Below are 18,695 nucleotides of genomic sequence, written 5' to 3'. Positions count from 1 at the left end.
GTTTTAATTCTATTGGACCTCAATTAGTTATGTAACACCCCGTGTTTTTTAATATCAAAGTCAAAGTCAAAGTCCAAGTCAAGTTTGACTTCTTTGACGGTAAATAGTCTATTTTATGATTTGTATTATGTGGAGTAAGTGTTGTCAATCCCAGAATCGAAGTAATCGAATGTTTAATCGACGCGAAATGATTTACGACTATGAATAGTACGAAGTAACAATGCGATAAAGTTAATCAATCAATAATCAAGCTAATCGAATCATCAATCGAACTCAAAACTCGAATTATGCGAACTTGGTGTTATTATACGTGTGTGTGTGCCTTATGTATTACTTGTGCATGTTTACGTTATGTTATGTGTGGTGATCAATCGAATTGAAACTCGAAACTCAATCGAACTCAATCGAAATCGAAGTCGAATATGGAATGTAGATGCTTGTATGTAGATATAGTGGTTGGGATTAAAAGTAATTTGAATAGGAAACTCTATCGTATTCGTATCGTCTTCAATCGAAATCGAAATATCAAAAATCGTCGCACCGAACACTCGAAACGGACTGTGGATCGATCAGGCTCCTAGCCGATCGAATAGCCCAGCCGATCGGACAGACTGTCCGATCGAGCAGGCTGTCCGATCGGGATGCCTGGCCGATCGGCCAGCCCTTTCCTCTTTGGGAAGCCTATAAATAGGCCTGTCATTGTCATTCTTTACACTTTTGGAAACCATCTGACCGACCAGCTCGTGCTCCCCTTCTTTTCTCAGATTTTTGTCGATTCCGGTAAGTTTTCATCCTAAATCTTGTACTTTCTTGATCAATGCATGCTCCTACACCTTTCTATGTTTCAAATCTTGATTTCTAACCGTGAAATCATCAAGATCTAAGTATTCTAGGATGATGTCATCATGGTGTTCTTCAAGAACTTCATGTTTTGGCCTCAATCCACCAAGAATCACTTGGATCTAGCCAATTTCCACATAAACAAACTAAGATCTACCACAAATCTGAACATTTAGATAGTGTGAAGGATTGAAAGATGGATTTTCCAACTTTCTTTCAACTCTTTTACACTCAATGCCTTCAAACCGGTAGAAACGGAGCTTGAGCCAACTCACCAATCATTCTAATGGTCAAGTGGTTCAAGATTCGGATTCTATCTGCGAGATTCACCGATTTCGGGTTAAACCTATAAACTCCGTTCCGAACCGTTCACCGGCCGGACTTGGGTGATTCCTGTCCGAGCAGGGGAAACAAGTAAGAGCGAGGGTTCCATGGTTCATCTCGTTGTCAACATACCTCGATATAACGTCAAACAATCAGAACAACCAAGTGTTAGACGAACAGGCCGACCAGGTCAGGATGCTGACCGATCGAACAGGCTATTCGAACGAACAGGCTATTCGAACGAACAGGCCAACCGATCGGACATGTCAGCCGATCGACCAGGCCAGCCGATTGGCTAGCACATGGCCCCACACCTTGACAAATTCATGATGTATAGTATTGAACGAAGTGATGTTCGATCGAGCGAGCTGTTCGATAACGTTACTCATCGGATCATGAGATACTATGCTTCAACCCTTAATCGATTTTCAACTCGTTCGAAGTATTGGAGTGCCACCCAATCGAACATGCTGTCCGATCAGGTGACATCCTGCTGAGGACCTACTACTGAAGTGTCTAACAGATCGGTTAAGCCGGCCGATCGAACAGCCCGTTCGATCGATCGACCTGAAAGGTAAGAACACTTAAATGTTCTCAAATACTACAACGAAAACTTCAAAAGGACAAGCCATCATACACAAACACATCCTACTCCAAGGAAGAAACAATCCACTCGAACAGTCTAACCGATCGAGCCTACCGGCCGATCGAACAGACTGTCCGAGCGGACTGTCCAACCGAACGAACAACTCGTTCGATCGAACTTGCTGTTCGATCGAACAGGCTGTTCGACCCATCATCACTTGTCTCCTTTTTACGCGTACTCATCGTTGTGCTATCGAACTATTCAGGCTAACCCTACTCTCAAGCGCTCCATTCAATCCAACAATTAATCGTTGTGAGTATACTCGAACCCTTTTTGCTTTAGCACTTTTGGGTGTCACATACATTACTTATCTAAATCACAATCGATCACACTACTCAATTATATGAACGCTAACCGATTCGCATGTATTACGTGACTAAATGAATGCTTGTTGTTATGTTTACACGTGGAATGTTGTCTACTTGCCTTAACGACGTAGTACTATAGTTTGGACTCAGCACCCGTTCACACGGGGGTTGTTAAGGACAATTACTTGCATGGATTACGGTGGTAATCATGTATTGCAAACTGTCTCGGACAGTCAACCCACAGTCATTGGTATCGATAGATCCATGGCGATAATTAACATGCTTCGTTTTCCTCTGTGTACGTGCTGGTTATGCGTAAACTATTTCGAACTCTATATGCTATATCAAACTTGTATGCTCACCTTTACATTTTATGTATTGACTTTATTTTAACGTATGTGACAGGCAATTAGGATGCTTATCTGCTAGGAAGGCGAGCTAGGAATAAGCGTCTAGAGCATAGTTGTCTGTAGATCTTGCGGATCGAGTCTCTAGAAGCATTTGAACAATATTTATATTTTTATTTAAATCTGAGTTGTCGGAACAGTATATTTGACTAGATGCTTATCTGTAATAACTTGTTTTTATTATTTGGGATACGGTATGGGACGTATTATTTAAACTAAATAGTAATAATAGTTGTTGTGGAATCTTCTGGACAATCTGTTTCGCTCAGTGCCATGCCCCGATGATTCCGTCATCGGTTGGGGTGTGACAGATTGGTATCAGAGCCATAACTATAGGGAATTTGGCTAGACACGACCTAGTCCGGGTCGCTGTCTTAGAGACCTAGACTATAGTTAGGAACCAACAGACCCAGCTTATGTGCTATATTCTAATATTCTTCGCTATCGCTGCACTCGAATTTTCAAATAGAATCAAGCGATTTAGTCGAGATTAGGTGTGAAAGCCGCAAACTCTCGACTGAATTGTTTGGTCACTGCTAATTTTATCAATTTATCAATGATTTTCTCATTATTTTCGATAACGAACGAGGAGAATTATACCAAATCAGGAGTGAAATCCATATTTTGATGAATAATCTCCTCAATAAGCTAGGGGTGAAACCCTAACCTTGATAACTTGTTCCGCATATTTTTCTTATTTATCTCACCAAAGCCTCGACGGACACCAACGACCTGAACTCACAAGTATGACCTAGGGAATGCGTGTTGAATGCCCAAGAATCGAGGCAGAAACGCGATCCCGAAAGTCGAAAAGTGATGACAAGTCTACTGCGAATAGTCGAATCGCTTTGGGTAGTCGATGTCTAATAGCCGCAGACAATCCATTTCTCGATTTTATGTGTATCGATTCTGAGCCCGCAACTGCCGACTCTGATGATTCATCGAGTTTATGTGCTTTATGTGTAACTACCTGTTTATGTGTTTAATTTTGACGTTCACTCGATTTTTGCGATCACTTCGATCAACATACACGACTCGCATTGCTATTCTATCTCAAGACGCTAACAAGTCGCTGCAATCTTAGGCAATATTATGCTACGATAATACTATGCTACTCGACACGCTATACGACTATACGATACTACTCGATATACTATACGAACGACACGCGAACTTGGAAGGATAGGTTTCTGTATTCTGACTGTATCTGTGATTAAATGCGTAGGTGTTTGTGTGCTTCTTTGTTTATGTGTTTCTAGGCTCTACGTGCTTATGTGCTTCTGTGACTACGTGACTCTGTGACTATGTGCTTATGTGTTAATGTGATGCATGTTTCGACGTGTTCCTAAGCCTTAGTAAGTAGTAGACGTGCGAGGTGAGATTCTATTTGTTGTGTCTGAGACCTACGACGATGTCTGTTGCAGACCATGTCGTCATCTGGACACCGAACCCCACTTACCCACTAAGAGAAGAGAGATAAGCGTCGCGCTGCTATCATCGCCAAGCAAGTGGCAAAAGCTGTGAGCGAGGTGTATGAAAACGTCAGCAAATTGTCTGAGGAGTCGCGAACCGATGCTCCTAAAGATGCTAACAAGACCGTTTTCAGTTTCAAACAGTTCAAGGCATGCGGACCAAAAGAGTTTACTAGAGAAGATGGCCCTACCGCCATGTTTCAATGGTTTGATTCGGTTGAAGTCACTCTGCGCCAAATCGGCTGTCCTGAAAATCTTCGTACCCTAAATGCAACCGGTGTTTTCCAGTCCCGAGCTCTAGACTGGTGGACGGCCGAACGAAACAAATGCGGGAATGATGCAGCTTATGAGCTGACTTGGGAAGAGCCGAAGGCCATCATGATGGATGAATTTTGCCCTCCCCATGAACGCCAAAAGCTGGAGGACGAGTTTTGGAACATCAATCAGAAGGACGGAGACAACGCTGCTTTAACTGCTCGCTTCAAGCAGCTTAGCATTATATGTCCCGATCAAGTCAAGACTCCAGACATGGCCATCAAGAAGTACATTCGAGCTCTACCTGATTGTGTAGCCGACTTTGTTCATGCCGCCAAGACATCATCAATTGAGGAGACTTACTTGCTTGCCGTCGAGATCAATGACAAGCGGGTAAAGTCTGGTTTCTGGGATAAGCCATCCAAGCCTCTGCATCAAGCTATTACCGTAGCAACCGCCGACTCCACTGCTCAACCATCCAAGTCATCACGCCACAGGAAAAAGCACAACAATAGCAGCTCCAGCAAGAACTGTGCTGTAACAACAACTGTTGCCCCGCAACAAGCCGTACCGGCTCAGCAGCGGTCTCATCACCGACCAGCTCTAGTGACCAATGCACCGCCAGCAAAGCGTGCTTACACAGCCCCCACCCACTCTGCACGACATGCCCATATCATCATCTGGTGGGAATCGCCTGTCGTTTCTGCGCTCACTACAACCTTTACGGTCATTTCACTGCAAACTGTCGCTATGGTCCCCGCAACACCGCAGCTCCTGCCGCCGCTCATCAAGCTCTACTCCCAGCCCCTCAAGGCCAACCTGCAGCGCAAGCACCCGCGGTCAATGCTCGAGTCTGCTTTGCATGTGGTGACCCTAACCATTTTGCAAACATGTGCCCGAACAGGGTTATGAAACAAGAGCCCCAACAGCAGCAGCAGCAGCAGCCTCAATAGCAGCAACAAGCAACCCGTGCCAGAACCTTCAACATCAACGCCCGACAAGCCCAGGCTGACAATAACGTGGTTAATGGTACGTTCCTTGTGAATGGTATTTATGCATCATGTTTGTTTGATACTGGAGCCGATAACTGCTTTGTGTTGTTTGAATTCGAGAAGCTCCTTAGTCGTAAGCGCTCTTATCTCCCCTCGTCATTCGAAGTTGAAGTCGCTACTGGAAGAACTGTCGCCGTTAACTCTGTTCTCCGTGATTGTACCCTCGAGCTCGACAATCACATCTTCCCAATCGACCTTATTCCTATGCAACTCGGAAGCTTCGACATCATAGTAGGCATGGACTTTCTTCGCGAAAACCATGCTGAAGTTGTGTGTTTTGATAAGATGATTCGATTCTCACTCGCTAATGGTGATCTATTATGTGTGTACGGTGAAACAGCTTCGAAAGGTCTCAAGCTCATGTCGTGTGTTCAAGCTAGCAAGTATCTCCGCAAGGAACACAAAGCTTTCTTGGCCAACATTATAGTAGCGGAGAAGGAAAAGAAAAAGAAGGCCGAAGTCAAAGACGTTCCAGTGGTTCGTGAGTTTCCTCAGGTGTTCCCTGATGATCTTCCCGGGCTACCGCCAAGTCGTGATATCGACTTTCGTATCGACCTCATTCCTGGAGCCAATCCCGTAGCCAAAGCTCCTTATCGACTCGCGCCATCCGAAATGCGGGAACTCTCGAACCAACTCCAGGAGTTACTTGAAAAAGGCTTTATTCGCTCGAGCACTTCTCCATGGGGCGCGCCGGTCCTCTTCGTTAAAAAGAAGGATGGGTCGTTCAGGATGTGCATCGATTATCGGGAGCTGAATAAGCTAACCATCAAGACTTTGCCTCGAATCGATGACTTATTTGATCAGCTGCAAGGTGCCAAGTGTTTCTCGAAGATCGATCTACGTTCAGGCTATCATCAATTGCGCATTCAAGAGGAATACATCCCCAAAACCGCTTTTCGTACTCGATACGGCCATTATGTATTCGTTGTTATGCCCTTTGGTCTAACTAACACACCCGCGGTTTTCATGGATCTGATGAATCGCGTGTGTAAGCCATTTCTAGACCGTTTCGTCATCGTGTTCATCGACGATGTCATGATCTATTCTAAGTCGAAGACCGAACACGCGCAACATCTATGTTTGGTTCTCGAGCTACTCCAGGGGAATCAACTCTACGCCAAGTTCTCCAAGTGCGAATTCTGGCTGGAGGAGGTTCAGTTCCTGGGTCACATCGTTAATAGTCAAGGTATTCATATCGATCCCGCAAAGATTGAAGTAGTCAAGAGTTGGATTACGCCTAAGAACCCGACCGAAGTTCGTTCTTTTCTCGGACTAGCTGGCTATTATCGACGATTTATCGAAGGATTCTCTAAGATCTCTGTGCCGCTTACCGCCCTTACCCATAAAGACAAGTCTTTTGTTTGGGGAACTGAACAGGAGTCTGCCTTTCAAGCCCTCAAGCATATGCTTTGCAATGCTCCTATTCTCACATTGCCCGACGGAAACAACGATTTCATTGTCTATTGTGATGCTTCCAACCTTGCTCTTGGCTGTGTTCTCATGCAACGGGACAAGGTTATAGCTTACGCATCTCAACAGCTCAAAATCCACGAGAAGAACTATACAACCCATGATCTCGAGCTAGGCGCAGTTGTTTTTGCATTGAAGATTTGGCGACACTACCTGTATGGTACCAAGTGTACGATCTTCACCGATCATAGGAGTTTACAACACATCTTTAATCAGAAAGAACTTAACATGCGTCAACGCCGATGGGTAGAACTTCTTAACGATTACGACTGTGAGATTCGTTATCACCCAGGCAAGGCAAATGTTGTTGCCGACGTGCTCAGCAGACGGAGTTATTTGCTCACTACACGCAATACCCAAGCCCAGCATGATCTCGAAACCCTCATCCGCGAAGCCCAGCATGCTTGTTTTAATGAACGCACTTTGAAGACGGAGAGGATTTACCATGATGGAGCTCAGCTTGTAAGCAAAGCAAATGGGATTTTCTATTATCTCGATCGAATTTGGATCCCTAAGCGGACCGATTTGCGAAAGATTATAATGGACGAAGCCCACAAATCCCGATATTCTATTCATCCCGGTGCCGATAAAATGTACCAGGATCTTCGCTACAAGTACTGGTGGCCAGTCACGAAACGGGATATTGCTCTCTATGTTGGAAGTTGCCTAACATGTGCGAGAGTTAAGGCTGAACATCAACGACCTTCTGGCTTACTCGAACAACCTCCAATCCCCATATGGAAGTGGGAGAGTATAGCTATGGATTTCATAACCAAACTTTCGCCCACGCCATCAGGTCACGACAGCATTTGGGTCATAGTTGATCGTCTGACCAAATCAGCCCACTTTTTGCCAATCCGGGAAGACTACAAGGTAGAACGACTAGCCCGAATCTACACCGACGAGATCATTTGTAATCATGGTACGCCTCATGACATCTTTTCAGACCGTGACACTCGGTTTACTTCGCGATTGTGGGAAACGTTTCAAGCAGCTCTTGGCACGACGCTTAACCTAAGTACCGCATTCCACCCTCAAACCGACGGACAGACTGAAAGAACAATCCGTACTCTTGAAGACATGCTCCGTGCGTGTGTCATAGACTTCGGTGGTAGTTGGAACAAATACCTACCATTGGTCGAATTCTCGTACAACAACAGCTATCATGCCAGCATACAAATGGCACCATTCGAGGCTTTATATGGAAGAAGATGTCGATCGCCTATAGTACGACACGAGATCGGCCACTCGCAATTAACCGGTCCCGATGTGACAACTCGAATTTCCAAGATTTTATTACGCATTTATTGCACGTTTGTTGATTGTTTAATTGTTTGCTTGCACACTTGGTTTACTGTGTAACTGTATACACTTTGATACAATATAGTGTTTTGTGGTTGTGCATGATTATGTGTTACTTGTGAAAGATGTGGCAAATAATGGAATGTGGTGATGAAATTGTAATAAACAATACTTAAGGGTGCCTAGGGTTGATAGTGAAACTTTAATAACTTAAAACCCTAATCTCTTTCACTAATCATTCCCTAATCATCATTAGAAACCAAAACACGTACTTTCATCTCCTCTAATCCTCTCTACAACCATCTCTTGGATTTTGCATCAAGTTGGTTACCAATCCATCTAGAATTGAATCAAGGTAATTGTTTAATCATTGTTCATGATTGATTGTTGATTGATTTCTTGATTTTGTGTTCATGGAAAACCCTAATTGCTCACGTGATATTCTGTGATTTAAATCCTGGATAGTTGAAATTACGATGATGATTAGATGCATGCTTGATAGATATCATTGTGATAATTGTTGTGGTTTATCAATTGATCAAATAAGCTTGTCTGCCGTCAATACAATTGGAATTAGGGTTTGTTTGAATGATAAGTGTAACTGTTCTGATCATATTGATTCTGTGAGAATTGAAATTCACGCATGATTTGATAGTCTGAGTTTAATATGTTGTATAAGGTCCGAATTTAATAAATCCCTCATGGTCCGAGTTTAAATTAATCAATTGGTCCGAACATAATGGACTTGTTTGGTCCGAGTTTAATTGGACCATCATGGTCCGAGTTTATATAATTGATGATGGTCCGAGTATAAATGGACCCTAGTGGACCGAGTTTAATTGCATGCTAGTCCGAGTTTAATTGGTGAAGTATAGTCCGACTTTAAATGATTGGTTTAGTCCGAGTTTAATTGAATGGACCTTGGTCCGAGTTTAATTTCATTCACCTTGGTCCGAGTTTAATTTCATTACCTTGGTCCGAGTTTAAATTACATTAGCTTGTCCGAGTTTATTAATGTTAAGATGGAGGTCCGAGTTTATTAATGCTAAATGGAAGTCTGAGTTTAATAAGTTAAAGGTCCGATCTTAGTGAATTATAAGTTGTCCGAGTTTAATGGACTATTCATGGACCGAGTTTAACAGGATCATCCATGTCCGAGTTTAACATGATCACACATGTTCGAATTTATATGCTGAGTATATGTCTGAGGTTGTATGATGATTATATGTGATATACGAGTTTTGAACAGGGGAGACCCCCCCCCCCCATACTTGTCTGAGTTTTTGAAAGATGCATGATCCTGTATATATTCATATGAATTACGTGAAATGCATGAATGGGTTAACGGTTACGTGATACATGGTTGATATGTGATATTGGCTGTCAAGCACTATACGACATTAGAATTGCATGCGTATCATTGCGAACATGAACTGATTTGTTATACGTGCATACAATAGGACGTGATTAAATTCTTGTGAGTGCATAACCTAGCATACCGAGCAAACCAAGGTGAGTTCACACTCTTACCAAGGCATGGGATTCCCGGGGTGTTGGGAATGGGATTGAAAGGTTGATTAGATACTCTATTGACACTATGACTAGACTACCACTTTACTATCCTCGGTTGTGAAGGATACCCATAGTTACGAGTAGTCTAGTGGTTATACAACGTGGAACACCACCACCAGTAACGTGGAACACCACCACCAGTAACGTGGAACACCACCACCAGTAACGTGGAACACCACCACCAGTAACGTGGAACACCACCACACAGTAACGTGGAACACCACCACACAGTAACGTGGAACACCACCACCAATAGAACATACAATCGGCCCAGTAGAGCCACCTGTTACAAACGAACTTACTATTACGCATTTACTTTCTGTGAACTCGCTCAACTAGTTTGTTGATCATTCTGTTACATGCCTTGCAGATCGTTAGGTACTTGGAGCTTGCACTCGAGAAGCGGGTCGTTGTGGACAAGGATCGTGACTTTTCTGTTAAACTATTATGACACTTAAAACTGTTAACTACTACTGGTTTATTTACTATGCTTCCGCTACATTTTGAAACGATGATTTGTTTGATCACCTTTTGTATTGAATGGATGGTTTTCATTTATTTTACTTAATATTAAATGCATGTTCAATATGATTGGTGGCTTGATCCTGGTCAGTCACGCTCCCAAGCGGTGATACTCCGCAGGTGGATTTTGGGGGTGTGACAGATTGGTATCAGAGCCATTGGTTATAGAGAACTTGGTTTTAATATGGGAAAACGTTTTTATTAAAACCAGACTATAACCAGAACAGTGCTCTCAACGATCCACAACGACGCTTCGCTCCACGTGCAAGGCTCAACTTCCTAGGTAATAAGGTTTATGTTTATTGCCTACATGCTAGAATTTGCATAGAACTTTGCTCGTAGTATGCTTACATTACCTTGCTCACAACTTGTCATTGCATGAGAATACTTATGTGCTTACACTCTTCTGTCATCGCACTATTCGTGAACCATTCTTACTTATGCTACCTTTACTGTTCGATCATGTCTGGACGTGTTGACATGACTCAAGCCCAGTTGACGGCTCTCATTAACGAACAAGTTGCTGCGGCACTTGCAGCCGCACAAGCAGGAGGTATAACCTGCTATTCCAGACCTATTCTAGGATGTTAGATCCTACTCTCGTGACCCAACTCTCGCGCTTAACCTTGACCTATCTTTCTCGCGCAACGGGTCAGAACGCATAGCAACATGCCTGCACATTCAAGAACTTCATGGACTGTCGTCCAAACACATTCAGTGGCCCAGAAGGAGCAGTTGGACTACTCCATTGGTTTGGGAAGCTCGAGTCGGTATTCGAGATGTGTGAATGCCCTGAGGCTCGCAGGGTCAAGTACGCCACTGGTACTTTGGAAGAAATCGCGCTAATCTGGTGGAACGCGCAAGTACGGATACTAGGGTTGGCAACTGCTAACGCCACCCCATGAAACGAATTCAAAGAACGCATTAAAAGGGAACACTGCACACGTTATGACATCCACAAGTTGGAAGTGGAGCTTTACCATTTGAAAATGACGGGGTCAGGAATTGATGCTTATACGAAACGGACGAACGAATTGGCCATCTTGTGTCCAACCATGGTGGACCCTCCAAGCAAGTGTATCGAATTGTACCTCAAGGGTCTAGCCTCAGAGATTCAGAGCCATGATACATCGGCTAACCTCGACAATATCCAAGACATTCAGCGTCTTGCTCATCGCCTCACGGACCAGGCAGTGGAACAGAACAGGCTGCCTAGTTGTATCATCCCTATTACTATCGCTACCACTTCTGCTACCGCTTCCAGCAAGGGTTCGGCTACCGTTCAGTCTCAAGCATAGCAGCAGCGCAAGAATAGTGATCACCAGAGCGCAGCAGAAGCTAAGGATTCAGGAGTCCACGACCTGCAAATCGGAATCGCCAGCAGCAACAGCAAGCAGAAATCCCATGCAAAGAAAAGAAGTTGGAAGACCATCCAGCTGTACGCGACTTTCCTCAGGTGTTTCCTAAAGATTTACCTGGTCTACCGCCTCATCGTCAGGTCGAATTTCAAATCGAGCTCGCTCCAGAAGCAGCACCCATAGCTCGAGCACCGTATCGCTTAGCTCCATCAGAATCGGAAGAACTATTGACGCAACTACAAGAACTCTTGGATACCAATTATCTGTGAAAAAGAAGGATGGCACCTTCAGGATGTGAAATTGATTACCGTGAACTAAACAAGATCACAGTGAAGAACCGTTATCCTCTTCCACGCATTGACGACTTATTCGCCCAGTTGTAAGGGTCGAGTTACTACTCCAAGGTTGATCTACAGGCTGATTATCATCAGCTGAGAGTCCGGGATGAGGACGTCTCCAAGACAGCTTTCAGAGCTCGCCTGCAGTTTTTCATGGATCTTATGAACAGGGTGTGCAAACCCTACCTTGACAAGTTCGTCATTGCCTTCATCGACGCCATTCTGATCTACTCCAAGAGTCAGGAGGAACACGAGCAGCACTTACGTCTTATCTTGGAACTTCTTCGAAAAGAGCAACTGTACGCAAAGTTTTCAAAATGCGACTTCTGGCTTCGTGAAGTCCACTTCTTAGGCCATGTGGTGAACAAGGATGGGATTCATGTCGATCCATCCAAGGTTGATTCGATCAGAACTGGCCAGCACCGCGTACACCGACAGAAATACGCCAATTCTTGGGTTTGGCGGGGTACTACAGGCGATTTATCAAAGACTTCTCCAAGATCGCGCAACCACTTACTATGCTAACACAGAAAGGTGTCGTTTACAGATGGGGTAATACGCAGGAGACCGCTTTTCAGTACTTAAAGGATAGGCTTTGCAGCGCACCTATTCTCTCACTACCCGAGGGCACGGAGGACTTCGTGGTTTATTGTGACGCATCGATACAGGGGCTTGGTTGTGTATTGATGCAGCGGGATAAAGTTATTGCCTACGCCTCTCGACAACTCAAGGTTCATGAACGGAACTACACGACACACGATTTAGAGCTGGGAGCTGTTGTTTTCGCGTTTAAGATATGGCGACACTACCTGTACGGTACCAAGTGCACGAATTACACCGATCACAGGAGTCTCGAGCATATCCTTAAGCAGAAGGATTTGAATATGCGTCAACGGAGATGGGTTGAACTTCTGAACGACTACGAATGCGCCATCAAGTATCATCCAGGCAAGGCCAATGTTGTGGCTGATGCCCTCAGTCGGAAAGACACTCTACCGAAGCGCGTGCGAGCGCTACAGCTTACTATTCAGTCCAGTCTTCCTGCACAGATACGAGCTGCTCAGTTAGAAGCACTGAAACCCGAAAACGTCAAAGCTGAAGCCTTACGCGGCTCAAGGCAACGCATGGAACAAAAGGAAGACGGCGCCTACTATGTAACGGGGCGTATTTGGGTCCCACTTTATGGCGGTTTACGCGAACTTGTAATGGATGAAGCTCACAAGTCTCGCTATTCGGTACATCCAGGGTCGGATAAAATGTACCACGACATCAGCACTACTTATTGGTGGCCTAGTATGAAGGCTCACATCGCTACGTACGTTGGGAAATGCTTAACCTGTGCGAGAGTCAAGGTTGAATATCAGAAACCAGCAGGTCTACTTCAGCAGCCCAAGATACCGCAGTGGAAATGGGAAGAAACTTCCATGGATTTCGTTACGGGCTTACCTAGATCCCAGCGTGGGAATGACACTATTTGGGTGATCGTTGATCGACTCACAAAGTCTGCTCACTTCTTGGCTATCAAAGAAACGGATAAGTTTTCTACCTTAGCAGACATCTACTTGAAAGAAGTTGTTTCGAGGCACGGGGTGCCCACCTCTATTATTTCGGATCGCGATGCACGATTCACGTCAGAGCTTTGGCAAGCGATGCACAAATCTTTCGGCTCACGTTTAGACATGAGCACAGCATATCATCCTCAGACGGATGGGCAGTCTGAGCGAACTATCCAAACTCTAGAAGACATGCTTCGAGCGTGTGTCATCGATTTCGGCTACGGCTGGGAAAAACACCTCCCTTTAGTGGAGTTTTCATACAATAACAGTTACCACACCAGCATTCAAGCCGCTCCATTTGAGGCATTGTACGGACGTAAATGCCGGTCACCTCTCTGTTGGGCAGAGGTGGGGGATAGTCAAATTACGGGTCCAGAGATTGTTGTGGACGCCACAGAAAAGATTGCGCAGATACGACAACGCATGGCGGCAGCACGCGACCGTCAGAAAGCTACGCGGATAAGCGTAGGAAGCCATTGGAATTTCAGGTCGGGGACCGGGTTTTACTCAAAGTTTCACCCTGGAAGGGTGTGGTTCGATTTGGTAAACGAGGCGAACTCAATCCACGGTATGTTGGACCGTTCGAAAATCACTGAAATAATAGGCCCAGTAGCCTACAGACTAAACCTACCAGCTGAACTCGGTACAGTTCACAACGTATTTCACGTGTCGAATCTGAAGAAGTGCCTGTCAGATGAGACCCTCATAGTTCCTTTTAAGGAACTCACTATCGACGAGCGGTTGCAGTTCGTCGAGGGACCAGTGGAAATCACGGACCGGGATGTAAAGGTCCTCAAACACAAGAGAATCCCTCTTGTTCGAGTTCGTTGGAACTCCCGACGTGGCCCAGAGTACACCTGGGAACGCGAAGATCAAATGAAAGAATAGTATCCCCAGTTATTCGAAACCAATGCATCCACTACTGAGGCTGAAGCTACTACTACTGAATTTCGGGACGAAATTCCAAATCAACGGGGGGATGATGTGACACCCCAGGAAAACCAGTGAACGATATACCTTACCTAGCTTCCTCAGTGAGTGCGTACCAAATTTCGGGACGAAATTTCTTTTAAGTTGGGGATAATGTGACAACTCGAATTTCCAAGATTTTATTACGCATTTATTGCACGTTTGTTGATTGTTTAATTGTTTGCTTGCACACTTGGTTTACTGTGTAACTGTATACACTTTGATACAATATAGTGTTTTGTGGTTGTGCATGATTATGTGTTACTTGTGAAAGATGTGGCAAATAATGGAATGTGGTGATGAAATTGTAATAAACAATACTTAAGGGTGCCTAGGGTTGATAGTGAAACTTTAATAACTTAAAACCCTAATCTCTTTCACTAATCATTCCCTAATCATCATTAGAAACCAAAACACGTACTTTCATCTCCTCTAATCCTCTCTACAACCATCTCTTGGATTTTGCATCAAGTTGGTTACCAATCCATCTAGAATTGAATCAAGGTAATTGTTTAATCATTGTTCATGATTGATTGTTGATTGATTTCTTGATTTTGTGTTCATGGAAAACCCTAATTGCTCATGTGATATTCTGTGATTTAAATCCTGGATAGTTGAAATTACGATGATGATTAGATGCATGCTTGATAGATATCATTGTGATAATTGTTGTGGTTTATCAATTGATCAAATAAGCTTGTCTGCCGTCAATACAATTGGAATTAGGGTTTGTTTGAATGATAAGTGTAACTGTTCTGATCATATTGATTCTGTGAGAATTGAAATTCACGCATGATTTGATAGTCTGAGTTTAATATGTTGTATAAGGTCCGAATTTAATAAATCCCTCATGGTCCGAGTTTAAATTAATCAATTGGTCCGAACATAATGGACTTGTTTGGTCCGAGTTTAATTGGACCATCATGGTCCGAGTTTATATAATTGATGATGGTCCGAGTATAAATGGACCCTAGTGGACCGAGTTTAATTGCATGCTAGTCCGAGTTTAATTGGTGAAGTATAGTCCGACTTTAAATGATTGGTTTAGTCCGAGTTTAATTGAATGGACCTTGGTCCGAGTTTAATTTCATTCACCTTGGTCCGAGTTTAATTTCATTACCTTGGTCCGAGTTTAAATTACATTAGCTTGTCCGAGTTTATTAATGTTAAGATGGAGGTCCGAGTTTATTAATGCTAAATGGAAGTCTGAGTTTAATAAGTTAAAGGTCCGATCTTAGTGAATTATAAGTTGTCCGAGTTTAATGGACTATTCATGGACCGAGTTTAACAGGATCATCCATGTCCGAGTTTAACATGATCACACATGTTCGAATTTATATGCTGAGTATATGTCTGAGGTTGTATGATGATTATATGTGATATACGAGTTTTGAACAGGGGAGACCCCCCCCCATACTTGTCTGAGTTTTTGAAAGATGCATGATCCTGTATATATTCATATGAATTACGTGAAATGCATGAATGGGTTAACGGTTACGTGATACATGGTTGATATGTGATATTGGCTGTCAAGCACTATACGACATTAGAATTGCATGCGTATCATTGCGAACATGAACTGATTTGTTATACGTGCATACAATAGGACGTGATTAAATTCTTGTGAGTGCATAACCTAGCATACCGAGCAAACCAAGGTGAGTTCACACTCTTACCAAGGCATGGGATTCCCGGGGTGTTGGGAATGGGATTGAAAGGTTGATTAGATACTCTATTGACACTATGACTAGACTACCACTTTACTATCCTCGGTTGTGAAGGATACCCATAGTTACGAGTAGTCTAGTGGTTATACAACGTGGAACACCACCACCAGTAACGTGGAACACCACCACCAGTAACGTGGAACACCACCACCAGTAACGTGGAACACCACCACCAGTAACGTGGAACACCACCACACAGTAACGTGGAACACCACCACACAGTAACGTGGAACACCACCACACAGTAACGTGGAACACCACCACCAATAGAACATACAATCGGCCCAGTAGAGCCACCTGTTACAAACGAACTTACTATTACGCATTTACTTTCTGTGAACTCGCTCAACTAGTTTGTTGATCATTCTGTTACATGCCTTGCAGATCGTTAGGTACTTGGAGCTTGCACTCGAGAAGCGGGTCGTTGTGGACAAGGATCGTGACTTTTCTGTTAAACTATTATGACACTTAAAACTGTTAACTACTACTGGTTTATTTACTATGCTTCCGCTACATTTTGAAACGATGATTTGTTTGATCACCTTTTGTATTGAATGGATGGTTTTCATTTATTTTACTTAATATTAAATGCATGTTCAATATGATTGGTGGCTTGATCCTGGTCAGTCACGCTCCCAAGCGGTGATACTCCGCAGGTGGATTTTGGGGGTGTGACACCCGAGTTACTACAAGATACGACTGACAAAATCCTCCTGGTTCGAGACAACTTGTCGAAAGCCAGGGATAGACAGAAAAGTTACGCCGATAGAAGACGCAAGCCCCTTGAATTTGACGTTGGCGACTACGTACTCCTAAAGGTATCACCTTGGAAGGGTGTGGTCAGATTCGGCAAGAAAGGGAAACTAGCGCCTCGATATGTTGGACCTTTTAAGATTCTGGAAAGGATCGGCAAAATCGCCTACAGACTCGAACTACCGGAGGAACTTAGTAACATCCACCCGACTTTCCACGTGTCAAACCTCCGAAATGCCTAGCTGATCATGATCTAATTGTACCTCTCGACGACCTTCAAGTAAACGAAACGCTGCATTTTGTGGAAAAGCCTGTCGAAATCATGGATCGCCAAACCAAGCAACTCAGACGCTCACGTATCCCTATCGTGAAAGTCCGATGGGAAGGCAAACGAGGCACAGAGTTCACTTGGGAACTCGAAAGCGACATGAAGGCTAAGTACCCGCAGTTGTTTAAATAAAGATCTGAAGCGTGAAATTGGTAGAATCATTCACGGTGCTGTGCAGCTTCGAGCCTAATTTCGAGACGAAATTCCCTAAACAAGGGGAGGCTGTAACACCCCGTGTTTTTGAATGTCAAAGTCAAATTCAAAGTCCAAGCCAAGTTTGACTTCTTTGACTGTAAATAGTCTATTTTATGATTTGTATTATGTGGAGTAAGTGTTGTCAATCCAAGAATCGAAGTAATCGAACGTTTAATCGACGCGAAACGATTTACGACTGTGAATAGTAGGAAGTAACAATGCGATAAAGTTAATCAATCAATAATCAAGCTAATCGAATCATCAATCGAACTCAAAACTTGAATTATGCGAACTTGGTGTTATTATACGTGTGTGTGTGCCTTATGTGTTACTTGTGCATGTTTACGTTATGTTATGTGTGGTGATCAATCGAATTGAAACTCGAAACTCAATCGAACTCAATCGAAATCGAAGTCGAATATGGAATGTAGATGCTTGTATGTAGATATAGTGGTTGGGATTAAAAGTAATTTGAATAGGAAACTCTATCGTACTCGTATCGTCTTCAATCAAAATCGAAATATCAAAAATCGTCGCACCGAAAACTCGAAACGGACTGTGGATCGATCAGGCTCCTAGACGATCGAATAGCCCAGCCGATCGGACAGACTGTCCGATCGAGCAGGCTGTCCGATCGGGATGCCTGGCCGATCGGCCAGCCCTTTCCTCTTTGGGAAGCCTATAAATAGGCCTGTCATTGTCATTCTTTCCACTTTTGGAAACCATCTGACCGACCAGCTCGTGCTCCCCTTCTTTTCTCAGATTTCTGTCGATTTCGGTAAGTTTTCATCCTAAATCTTGTACTTTCTTGATCAATGCATGCTCCTACACCTTTCTATCTTTCAAATCTTGATTTCTAACCGTGAAATCATCAAGATCTAAGTATTCTAGGATGATGTCATCATGGTGTTCTTCAAGAACTTCATGTTTTGGCCTCAATCCACCAAGAATCACTTGGATCTAGCCGATTTCCACATAAACAAACTAAGATCTACCACAGATCTGAACATTTACATAGTGTGAAAGATTGAAAGATGGATTTTCCAACGTTCTTTCAACTGTTTTACACTCAATGCCTTCAAACCGGTAGAAACGGAGCTTGAGCCAACTCACCAATCATTCTAATGGTCAAGTGGTTCAAGATTCGGATTCTATCTGCGAGGTTAACCGATTTCGGGTTAAACCTATAAACTCTGTTCCGAACCGTTCACCGGCCGGACTTGGGTGATTCCTGTCCGAGCAGGGGAAACAAGTAAGAGCGAGGGTTCCATGGTTCATATCGTTGTCAACATACCTCGATA

The sequence above is a fragment of the Helianthus annuus genome, chromosome 15, assembly GCF_002127325.2.
Source record: "Helianthus annuus cultivar XRQ/B chromosome 15, HanXRQr2.0-SUNRISE, whole genome shotgun sequence".
NCBI classification, from domain to species: Eukaryota; Viridiplantae; Streptophyta; class Magnoliopsida; order Asterales; family Asteraceae; genus Helianthus; species Helianthus annuus.
This window is presented reverse-complemented; position numbering follows the sequence as displayed.